Source organism: Sciurus vulgaris (assembly GCF_902686455.1).
Source record: "Sciurus vulgaris genome assembly, chromosome: 1".
Taxonomy (NCBI): Eukaryota; Metazoa; Chordata; class Mammalia; order Rodentia; family Sciuridae; genus Sciurus; species Sciurus vulgaris.
The window spans coordinates 77,266,582-77,279,911 of record NC_136461.1 but is presented as its reverse complement, the minus strand read 5'-3'; positions in this window follow the sequence as shown (position 1 = coordinate 77,279,911).

Here is a 13,330-nt window from a genome sequence, read left to right as displayed (position 1 = left end):
TCTTGATTGCCCCTTTTTCTCCTCAGCAGCTGTGCTTTGTTTTTGTGGCCTAATGTAAGAACATCTGTCAATTAGAAAGCATGTTGAATACTGGGCTTCATTCTCAAGCAAATTAATTCCTGCAGAATAGGAACTGGTAAATCTCTGTGGTTTATTAAGAATTTGAAAAACAGTTGAAAAAGAACAAGATTTAGAATATTTTAAAGTTGGAGAAGAAAGATATGTGTGTCAGAAAGAGCATTGGACTTGGAGTCTCTTGGTGGCTCTTCTGGGCATGGGATTTAGGGCAGGTCACTAGCAGTCTCAGCAGAACTTTCTATTTTCCACTGTATTTTATACAGCTGTCCTGGGCTACATAAGAAGACAGGCACAGTCCGTGCTTCAGAACGCTCAGACTTCACTTTACTCATTTGTCATTTAACATATTTATTCTATGCCTACTATGTGCAAAATGTAATAAGGGTTTGGGGGGATACACTGGTCCATATGATGGATGTGGCTTTTGTCTTCCTGAAGACCATGATCTCAAAGTGTTCCTCCAGATAAAGGTGTCAGAATTGGACATGATAAATTGATAAGGACGAAACTAAACGTATTTTCACTCTGTTCTGCAACCCCATTCTCTCTTTGTTCTTGTCTTCTGACTCCACCTATCCAAATTCAGGCACATCTTACAATTATATGCTTATTTTCCTGCTAACTTACTTCTGTATTCTTTATGTCAAATTCACAATATTCATCATATTTTTGTTTTTGGAGAATACCAGGGCACCAGAACTTTTGCCCTCAAGAAGCTTAAAGTTTTCAAAACTTAAAAAGCAAGGCAAATGTGTAGTGAGATATGTAAAAAGATATGAGATCCAGTAAAGTGCCCAAACACAGTGGGGCTTATGTTTATATGGTCTGAACATAAAACAAAAATGTGCTTTTTAACAGCCAAATTTAATGTAGCTACTTTATGAGAAAGGCAGCAAAATAATGACTAATATATTCTTCACTCAGAGTGAGGGTAGTTGGATCTACACTAGTAGAGGAAAGAATGGGTTAAAGTAAAGCAACATTTTTGAGAAATTGAGACCTGATAAGTGAGTTTAAGAACTGAGGGCTTCAGAGGAAGCCTGTTGTTTAGTGATAGAACAGACTTCAGTGGCCGACTAAGGCATCAGTGTCGGAGGGGAAGATACAGATAGCTTGGTTACAAGGAGAAATAAGGGGGAACCACACTGAAGGAGGAAAACAGATATAAAGATGTAGAAATTTTACACTTTCCTTTTTACCTTTGACCATTATTGTCAAATAAAATTCCTGGATTTATTTAATTTACTTATCAATTTAATAGGCAGATATATTTTTCTCTTCAGGGTACTGAGGATGAAAAGGGTACATGCATTCTGAAAATATACATAGTCACAGAATAACTTGTTTATAAACTCCTTTGTAGTTCACACAAATCAATTGATGTGTCATAGCTATTTCTTTTTTCTTTTTCTTTTTCCCCTTTGGGTGCTGGGGATCGAACTCAGGGCCTTGTGCTTACAAGGTAAGCACTCTACCAACTGAGCTATCTCCCCAGCCCCTATCATAGCTATTTCTAAACAATATGCTCTGACCTCTGTGATTGTGTACCTAAGAGTGGTGTAATCTAGTAGCAGTCCCTCACTTTGCTGAGCTCCTGAAGCTCAGGTGTCATTCAGAGGTCACTAGGTTGGAAGATAACCACTGCTTGACTGTGGCTTGCTTGTGTCCTCTGGAGGAATGCTGTGAAATTGAGTTTTAGGAGGGCAAGTCACATCTATCACAGGGATAAATATGTTTTCAGAAACTGGTCTGGAGTTTTACACTTAGTAGGTATTTGTTCCATACTGGATGAATGAATGAAATGAAAGGAGGTCTGGGACTTCGGGAACACATCTAACCCAACATGTATATTCTGGAGTCATTTCAGGATTTAACCTCCAGCTCTGTCCCCATTAGTGGGAATAGACTTGTTCTTAGTGGATTGAAGAATTACCACATGTGAAAGAAAGATAGGGCTTTGGAGGTGGGAGGGAGGACATGATTAGAGATGACAAGGGAATGATACATAAATTCCAACATTTGCCAAAAGTAAAGTTTAAAATGTACTCATTGCAAAAGTACAATATTTGTCATGACTTTGGATGTATTCATCATCTTCTAGTAACATCCATAGCCACATTGGCATTGGACTGCCCTTTTCATCTTGGATGTCTTGTGACTTTGAAGCACTGCAATGTTTTGATAGCTTGTTGATAATTATATTTTGTTTATCAGGGTATAATTTTCAGGTAATATTGACTAGTATTGGACTTGGAATCCCAATCTGGAAACTCTGATGATTAGCATAACATAACAAGCAAGTCTACAGATATGTGTCCAAAAATCACGACCACCTTTAGAAATAATACTTATATATACCATGGATTCTAAAGTGAGATTATCTGACTTCAAACCTTGGTATTCCTTTTGTGAGCTGTTTGCTGTTTGTCAAATTACTTAATTTCTCTGTGCCTTAGTTTCTTCTTGAAGAATGGATTGTAGTGAGGATTAAATGAATAATCTGGGTTGGGTGTTCCCAGGCACATAAATCCTGTGTTTTGTCAACTTGATCACCATCTTGGGTAAGTCACTTCTGGATTTACAATTTCCATCTATAAAATGAAAGGCTTTCATTAGATTATCTCAAAGGCCCTTCTGAGCCATGGATTTCAAACAAGACAGCCATGTATTTTTGTACATGTGTGTATGTGGTTAAAGATAGATAAGTGGGTGATTAGTTAATAAATGCCTTTCTTGATTGATGGCAGAAGGGGGGCAATTGGTAGATTGAGGCAAGCTTCTTCACCAGATTCTAAATTCTTTAAAAATTCTTTTTCCCTTAGGTATCCCAAGGCCTACCTTGGTATATGTGGACTGTGGTGGCCAATAAATGGCTAATTAAAGGGGAACAATGTCTTTTTGTATTATGTTCCCAGATATGTGGGATGGAAAGGGTGGTAACTACTTTCTAAGCCTTTTCTAGCTTCAAAGTTACTAACATAAAATATTTAAAAAACATTAGTGCTCTCTGCTGGAGATCTTGATACTGCAGAAATTTTAGTTGATTTCCCTCCCTCCCTCCCTCCCTTCCTTCCTTCCTTCCTTCTTTCTTTCCTTCTTAGAGGCATTTTACCACTGAGCTATATCTCCAGTTTTTTTTTTTAATTTTTTACTTTGAAACAGGGTCTCACTAGATAGCTTAGGGTTTTGCTAAAGTTGTTGAAGCTGGCCTTGAACCCGCAATTCTCCTGCCTCAGCCTCCTGAGTTGCTGTGATTACTGTTGTGTGCCACCATGCCCATCTAGTTGATTGATTTCTTTATGGCAGATTCTGATTTGTGTTTAGAAGTTATGGATTTTAGAAATAAGTTATGGAAGAGAGTCTTATTATACTGTGTTGTAGGTACAGACTTAGTGTTTTGTCATTGAGAATAACATGATTTGACTCACATGCCCAGTCTCATTTCTTTGTCTCATATTTCTGTCCTTCCTTCAGAACAACTCTTATGTTTCTGCAAGTGTAGTATTCTTTCTTGTTCTTTGTAAATAAATCGAGAAAGACAATATTAAATAAAACATCAATGTTAAGAAAAGGAAAAGACAAGCCACAGAATGGTAGAAAACATTTTCAAATCATGGATCTGATGATGGAATTGTATTCAGAATGTATAAAAACACAAAATAAAAAGATGAATAATGCAATTAAAAATGGGAAGGGAAAAGAATTCTTGAAAGACAGTGAAGCAGGAAGCATCTGGGATCCTTCTCCCTCCATCTTCAACTGTACTGAGTTGAACTGGAATCTACTGAAGTCTTGGGCTTCCAGGGGAAGACTTGAATAAAAATTGGGGGTTAATTTCAGCCATATCAACTCTTAGCACAGTGTCAACTACACCATTTCCATTGCTATCCCTCTTCCCCCATGGCAGGCAGCTGTGCCTGTTTCCTGAGAGTTTACCCACAGCCTGTGGGTGCACTGTTCTCCAATTATTGGGGATCTGTGCTGTGATTCCTGATTGATGCTTCTAATGACAGAGGTGCACAGAGTTCCGTGACCATTGATGTTATACCTCCCCACATTGCTGCTAGTCCCAGACTTCTGACTGAGGGTAACTGCAGGGGCCTCAAAGGGTCTGTGCTCCTTCATTTTTTTTTTTCCTTTGCCTTTTTTTGTGAAACAACCACTAAAGGACAGCGCTGAAACCTGTACAACCAAACCCTAGAAACCAGTGAGGGGCCATGGGGGATTAAGAAAGACACACAAACACGTGGAAAGCTGGGACCAGGTGGGACACTGACCTCTGATGATGGAATAGTGACCCAGAGGTAGCTCAGCACGGTTATTATATAGGGTCTCACAATCAGGAAGTTAAAAGTATAGGGTGTTGTTCTTTGTTCTCTACAAAGAACTAGAAACATTTTTGTAGCTCTTCTACTGTTGCAGAGCTAGGAACAGTCTGTTATTATCCTGCTGACATAGGAAGTCCATTGTCCAGAATTTCTGCAAAGCAGGCAAACTTGAAGTTTGTAGAGCTTTAAGATTTTGTGGTTACCTTGTTATGCTCTGAAATTCTCTATCCCCAGCAGCTGGTGAACTCAAAGTCAAGAGTGTTATTGTTCCATACCTTTGCACAGAACTTCCTTAGGCAGGGCTTATCGTGCATAGTTCCTGGACAATCTTGTCCTGCACCTTTGCACAGACGGTTCCCATAACAAAGCATAGCCACAGTTCCAAGGCAGTCAAAGACCATGATCCAAGTCACCACTCTTTACAGGACGGGCATTCAAAAACAACTTCATTTAAAGAGAAAATTAGAAAGTGATCACACATGATGAGGGAGAAGTCACGGGCTCAGAAAAGGCCTGAGAAGACATTGAGGCTGATCCTAGACAGTCTGCAATGAAAACAATCAAAAAGATAAAAACAACAAAGTCAGCAAAGCCTAAGGAAGGGCAAGGATCTGATTTTCAGGGTCACCATGTAATTAGAATCAAATGCCCAGTTTTCAATAACAAAAAAAAAAAATTCATATGATACAAAAAAATAGGAAAGTTATGGCCCAATTCAAGGGAAAATATAAGCCAACAAACACTGTTCCTGAATAAGGCCTGATGGCCGAGGTACTAAACAAATACTTCAAAAAACTAAAGGGAGATGTTGAAAAAGAAAAAAAAAAAAAAAAAAAAAAAAGCATGAACAAAATAGAAATATTAACATATTAATGATAGAAGACCTAAAAAACAACAAGAAAAAGAAATTTCAGAGCTGAAAATATAACCAAAATGGAAAATTCACTAGAGGAGTTCAAAGACAGATTTGAGCAGGCAAAAGTAATATTGAAGTCAGAACAATGGGAATAACTAAGCCTGTAGAATAGAAAAATTATTGAAAAAGTGAACAGAGCTTCAGAGACCTGTGGGACAGAATCACATGAACGGATGCATGTTTTGTGGGAGAGCCATAGTAAGAGAGCAAGAAGGGAGAGAGAATATGTGAATATTACCAAAAGGATAAAATATTTAGAATTAATGTTGTGAATGACTTGCACAATTAAAAGCATATAACATTGCTAAAAGAAATTAAAGGAGACATTAATAAAGGGAAAAATATTCTATGTTCATGAATTGAAAGATGTCATGTTAAGATGTCAAGACTAGCCAAAGTGATAGTGATCTCAGTGCAATTTCTGTATAAATCCCAACGATTTTTTTTTTTTTTTTTGGTGGTGGTGGTGGAGTTCCAGTTAGAATCCAGGGCCTTCTTGATAATAGGAAAGCCCACTGAGCTCCATCTCCAGCCAGCCCTTGTGACTACAATTTTATTTTTTTATACCTTTATTTTGTTCATTTAGTTTTTTAATCCCAGTGATTGTTTTGAAGATACAGAAAACACATTTTAAAATTCATATGGAATATCAAGGGGAAATTTTTTTTGGAGACAGGATCTTACCATACTTGGCTTTTATCAAGGGAATTTGAAGAGCATAAACAGTCTTGCAAAGGAAGAACAAAGCTGGAGAGTTCATACTTTCTGGTTTCATACCTTACTATAAGTTAGAATAATCAAAGTGTGCTGCTGATGTAAAGACAGATAGGTCCTTATGTGGAATACAATAGAGAGCCCCCAAATAAACACTTACTTATAAGGTCAAACAATTTGTAACAAAAGTGTTAAATCCATTTGATGGGGAAGGATGGTCTTTTCAACAAATTATGCTAGAAAAATCAGATATCTACATGCAAAAGAACAAATTTGAATCCTTACCAAATACCATATATAAAAATTCAAAATGGATGAAAGATGTTAAGACCTAAAATTGTTTCTCTTAGAATAAAATGTGGAGTAAAAGCCTCATGACATTGTATTTGGCAGTGATGTTCTGGGTGTTACACCAATGACACAGTCAACAAAAGAAAAAATAGACAAGTGGGACTTTATGAAAATTAAACACTTTTGTGCATCAAAAAGACACTTGCAGGGGCTGGGGTTGTGTCTTAGTGGTGGAGTATTTGCCTAGCATGTGTGAGGCACTGGGTTCGATTTTTAGCACCACATATAAACAAATAAAGTAAAGGTCCATTGGCAACTAAAAAAATATTTTCAAAAAAGACACTAGCAATAGAATATGAGCACAATTCACAGAAAGGAAGACAATGTTTGTAAACCATGTATCTGATAAGAGATTAATATTCAGAATAGAGAAAACTTATAAATTTCAAAAACAAAAGACAACCCAATTCAAAAATTGGCAATGAAGTTGAAAGAAGATATACAAGTAGCCAATAAGCACCTAAAAAAATGCTCAAAATCACTAATGATTAGGAAAATTCAAATCAAGACTACAATGAGATATCACCTTGCAACTCTTGGGATGTCTACTATCAAAAAAACAATAATAAATGTTAAAGTAAGAAATTGGATCTCATGTGCACTCTTGGTGGGAATGTAAAGTGGTAGGGCCACAGAGGAAAACAGTATGAGAGTTCCTCAAACTATTAAAAATAGAATTACCATAAGATCCAACTCTTCTACTTCTTGAGGATATAACCAAAAGAATTGAAAGCATACCTATGTTCCTAGTAGCATAATTCACAATAGCTAAAATGTGGGAGTGACCCAAGTATTCATGGAATGGATAAGCAACAATGTGGTATGTGACAAGAATGGAGTATTATTCAACTTAAAGAGGAAGGAAATTCTGAGGTATGCTATGGACGTGCAGGAAATTTGAGGACGTTACACTAAGTGGAATAAGCTAGTCACAAAAAGACCAATAATGAAGGATTTCACTTATAGGAGGTACTTAGCATCTCCTATTTTTACCTTAGTGAAAACCATAGACACCAATAGCATGGAGGAGTCTATGGACTGCAGAGATAGGAAAATGGGGGCATATTGTTCAATGAGTACAGCAGTTCAGTTTTACATGATTAGAATCATGGAGACAGAAGGTAGTGATGGCTGCGCAACACTGTGAGTATACTTAATACTACTGAAGTACATCCCAAGGTGATTAAGATGGTAAGTTTTATGTTGTGTATTTTAGCACAATAAAATATTGGGGAAAGATAGGGAACATTCTGCAAAAAAAGAATAAACATGAATATATGCTCAACATCGTTAGTCATTAGGGAAATGCAAATTAAAAACCTAACAAGATATTAATTCAAACTCACGAGGATGGTTAAAATAAAAAGACAATGATAAGTCTCAGTGGAGAAATCAAAACGCTTATCGATGGTGGGTGGGATTGTAAAAGATGCATACACTTTGGAAAACAGGTTAGCAACTTCTCAACATATTGAATAGTTCCATGTGACCCAGGAATTCTGATCCTAAGTATGATAGCCGGTATGTTACATTGACTATATATGGCCACACAAAAACTTATACATGAATGCTCATAGCACAGTGGAAACAGCACAAATGTCTACTAACTGATGAATGCATAACAAATTTTGGCTTATCCTATAATGGAATATTTCTTAGTCCTAAAATGCAACTAGATATTGATATGTGCCACAACATACACAAAGTTTGGAAATATGTTAGGTGAAATAAACTGGTCACAAAAGGTCACATAATACATGACTCAGTTTGTTAGAAATGTCCACCTGTAATATCAGTGACTTGGGAGGCTGAGGCAGGAGGATCAAGAGGCCAAAGTCAGCCTCAGCAAAAAGGAGACCCTAAGCAACTCAGTGAGACCCTGTCTCTAGATAAAATACAAAGTAGGGCTGGGGATGTGGCTCAATGGTTGAATGCCACTGGGTTCAATCCCTATTACTCCCCAAAAAAGAAATGTCCAAAGCTGGGCATGTAGTGTGTTCTTATAATTCCAGCTATTTGGGACCTGAGCTTAGGAATTGGCAGACCAGCTGGGGCAACATAGGAGGACTATCTCAAAAACAAAAAATAAAAACAAAAACAAAGAAAATCAAACAAAAAATGAAAAGTCCAAAATAGGCTAATCCATAGAAACATAAAATAGATTTGTGGTTACAAAGAATTGTGGGTAGAGGGATAGAGAGGAACTTGTAGTGGGTGAAAGGTCTCTTTTTGGTTGTGTTAAAGTGTTCTGATACTGGTTGGTTATTGTGTAACTCTTGAATATACTAAAAGAAAAACACAAAACACTGGACTGTACTCTTCAAAAAAAGTTGAACTTGAGGTAGAGCATGTGCTCCTGGGTTCAGTTCCTGACTCTATACACACACACATACAAACATACACACATAAATAAAAAGCAAAAAACTGAATTTGAAGATGTGAATTAAATCGCACTATTATCTAAAAACAGTTTCAACAACCCTGCGAACCAAGTTTTAGGTCTTCATGGATATTTTAAACCTGGAATTTCACAAATAAAAAGAGCCCTTACACAGCTAAGGATTTTTTTCCCCAACTTAAGAAATAGCCTGACCTGTATTTGTATAATGCCAAATTAACCAATGAATAAGTTCAATTTTAAAAAAAATCAACCTAACTGGTTATTTATTATTTATTTATTTCCATTCTGGGAATTGAACCCAGGGGTCATTCTACCACGGGGCTACATCCCCAGCCCTTTTTATTTTATATTTTGAGGCAGGTTCTTGCTAAGTTGCTGAGACAGGTCTATAACTAGTGATCCTTCTGCCTCAGCCTCCAGAATTAAAGGTATGCACCACAGCACCTGGCTTACTTGATCCTATTGAATTTAAATTTTTTTACCTTTTACTTCAGGTAAACCATTAGGTATATTAAAATTTTTAAATTAATAGTACAAAAGAATGAATTGTATTTCAAATATCCTCCTAACTGTGTTTGTATACTTATAATAGGTATTGGCCAGAGTTTTATGATGATAAGGAGTGGGGCCTTTAAACTCAGAATTGTCTAGGTACCACCCCTCTGACTCTTATCAGCTCCAGCCCTAAACAACACTAATCTACTTTTTGTGTCTGTAGGTTTGCATTTTCTGTACATTTCACATAAATGGGATCATATCATTTATTTTGTGTCTGCCTTCTTTTATTTTTAGTCCAACATTTCCAAGATTCATTCTTTTTTAAAAATTTTTAAAGACTGCATTTTGATTCATTGTACACAAATGGTGTACAACTTCGTTTCTATGGTTGTACACGCTGTAGATTCATATCATCATTCGTGTAATCATAGAAGTGCACAGGATAATGATGTTTATCTTATGCAAAGGATACAATCAGTAATGTGAAAAGAGAGCCTACAGAGTGGGAGAAAATCTTTTCCACATGCACTTCAGATAGAGCACTAACCTCCAAAATCTATATGGAACTTACAAAACTTTACACCAAGATTCATTCTTATTTTTGCATATATCAGTACTTAATTACTACTTAAAATTGAATAATATTCCATTATATGAATCTGCCACATTTGTTTATCCATTCATCAGCTGATGAACTTTGGGTCATTTCTACCTCTTAGTTATTATGAAAAATGCTGCTATAAACATTCCTGTATGAGTTTTGGGTTGATATCTATTTTCCTTTCTCTGGGATGTATATCTTTGAGTGAAATTGCTGGTCAAATGGTGATACTATTTTTAACCATTTGAGAAACTGCCAAAGTATTTTCCAAAGCGGTTGCAACATTTTACATTCCCCTTAGAAGAGTATGAGCGTTCCGATTTCTCAACATTCTTGCTAACACTTGTTAGTTCCTCCCTCTGCTCTCCCCCTGCGTTGGCTATCTTGTCGTGGTTTTCCTTTGCATTCCCTGAAGACTAATAATGTAGAGCAACTTTTGATGTGCTTATTGTTAATTTCTGTAGTTTCTTTTGAGAAATGTCTGAATGGATACCTTGTCCATCTTCATAATTATTTGCCTTTTTAATAATGGAGCTGTGTTCCTTATATATCTAGTTACAAGTCCCTTATCAGATATTTTCTTCTAGTCCGAGGATTGTCTTCTCACAGTCTTGATGGTATCCTTCGAAGCATAGAATTTTAAAATTTTGATGAAATTGAATTTATCTATTTCATCTTTTGCTCACACTTTGGTATCCTCTATGATTTCATTGCCAAAATATAAAGTCACATACATAAACACTTAAGTTTTCTTCTAAGAGTTTTATAGTTTTAGGTCTCACAAGTAGGGTGTACATTCTGTTTGAGTTCGTTTTACATGTAGTGTAAGATACAGTCCAGCTTCATTTTTTTTTTTTTTTTTTTTTTTTGGCATGTGGCTACCCATTTGTCCTAGCATCACTTATTGAAAAGACTGCTATCCCTCATTGAAAAGACTTGACATTGTTTTAGAATATCAGTTGACCATAGACATATGGCTTTCACTTTTTACTCTCAATTCTATTCCATTGATCTGTCTATACATATGCTAGTGACATCATTACTATTGCATTACTGTCTTGTAATTGAAAAATGTGAGTCTTCCCACTTCGTTCTTTTTCAAGATTCTATTCTGGGTCCCTTAAAATTCCATATAAATGATAGAATTATCTTGCTAATTTCTATGAAGAAACAAAGCTGGGATTTTGATAAGGATTGTACAGAATATGGAGATCACTCGAAGCATTACCACCTGAAAAGTTTTATGATCTATAAATATACGATGTTTTCTGTTTCATTAGATCCTCTTTAATTTCATTAAGTAATATTTTATAGTTTTCAGAGAATAACTTTTGAACTTCTCTTGTTAAAGTTATTCCTAAATATTTTACTCTTTTTGGTTAGATTGTGGGATTGCCTTAATTTCCTTTAAGATTGTTCATCACAATTGTGTGGAAATACACTTGTTCTTTGTTCATCTGGTATAGTGACTGGTTGAATTATTTTTGTGATGTCTATTTACATCCTCTACCCATGGCACATACACAGCTCCCTGAACTCCTGCACACTGGGTGGGTGGAGCCTCTTAGATCGTTCCTCAGGGTCACTTTCTCCGGTATGTCTGCAGGCATGCTGGGAGAACAGTGGTTTTCTTTGGCCTTTTTGTGTCTGGTTACCTAATTGTATCCACTTGTGAAGCTCCACCAATTGCTGACTGGTTGCTTTTAATACTATGGGGCATACATTACTCCCCAAGAATCCAATTAAATTCAGGATCTTTTGAGGGATATTTCTGGTGACCAGTGTTTGAGGTGTAATTAGCCCTAGAAGGGTTCTTCCAGCTGTTTCTTTCCTCACTTTTCTTGAATAATTAGTAGTCTTACAGTTAAGTCAATACCTACAACACATCTATTTATTGATATCTTTTCAATTGTCTTTCCATAACATCTACTATTTTTGAGAGCACTCTAGACCTGAACTTTACACTCTCTTGCAAAATTAATTTCTCTAAGGAGGGATTTTGAGTTATTTTATGACTGCTTTTCCTTGCAGGCAAAATGTTGACCCAGGCTCTGGCTCTATGTGGGAAAATCATGCTCTTCTCTATGAGGGAAAATCAGTTTTAGGAATCAGAGCACTCTGTGGAGGCAGGTGTCCTTGGCTTGTCTCTCAGCAGAGAACTGATACCTTTTTAGTCAGGTGAAGGGCAGTTGGGACCCTACTGATCTAAGTAGCACTTCTTGGTACCCCGGGAATAGACTCATCTCATGAGGAGTTGTGGTGGGTGGGTGGGGGCAGAACCTTGCATGTTGACTCTACCTGTTTGAGGTGGAGTTTCCATTCTGGGGAGCCAGAGTTTGGAGGGAGGGTATATGTCTTGGTTTTAACAACACAGACTCAGATTTACCAAGTTTAGCAGATATTTCCTTATTTGCTGCATGCCCATAGAGCTATTTCTAGAGACTTTAAATGGCCTGTTTAAAAATTAATTTTCCTCAGTTTTGCTGAGGAACAAGTCAAGCATGCCAGAAATGGAATTGGAAGAGGAATTTTGTTGTTGTTGTTGTTCCAGGTTTTGAACTCAGGGGCACTCGACCACTGAGCCACATCCCCAGGCCTATTTTGTATTTTATTTAGAAACAGGGTCTCACTGAGTCACTTAGCACTTTGCTTTTGCTGAGACTGGCTTTGAACTTGTGATCCTCCTGTCTCAGCCTCCCAAGCTGCTGGGATTATAGGCATGTGCCACCACACTGGCTGGAAGAGAAAATTTGACCCGTTATATGTTAGCATTGTCTTCAGCCAAGTGCTTGAGGTATTTTTGGCTGCTAGTAGGAGGCTAAGATGCATCTGTAATAATAATAATAATAATAATAATAATAATAATAATAAGGTGGTAGAGGATTGGTGACACTGGGGACCTGAGTTGCCACACACCTCTTATGAGAGGCAGTATGTATATAGGATCCAACATCTGTGGCAGCTAATGCCTGGTAAATAGACTCAGTGTGAATTCAATAGCAGTTACTATGAGAATCTAAATTTACCTCATAATAATAATCACAATAATAGTAATCAAAATAATATGAGTTACTTTTGTTAGCCAATTAGTAGAAATTGCTTAAGAATTTTGCACTTATTGTGTCTAAAACTCATGACAATAATGTAAGTGAGATATTACCCCTTTGGTTAGGTGAAGAGATGAAGATGTTATCTTACCTGGTCCAGGACATCCAGCTTGGTGGTAAAGCTTGCTCTCAAGTGCAGCCTGTCTGACGCCAAGGCCTTCCTCTATAGAATGTACACCTATGCATGACATTTCAGGAAGAAGTAAAAGAGATAAAAATGAAAGGAGAATCAAGTAAAGGAAAGAGAAAAGAGAATGACATGATGGGCAAAAAGCACGGGCAGCATGGGAATGCCAGGGCAGGACCAACAACTGTCCCTGGGCCACTTGATTGCAT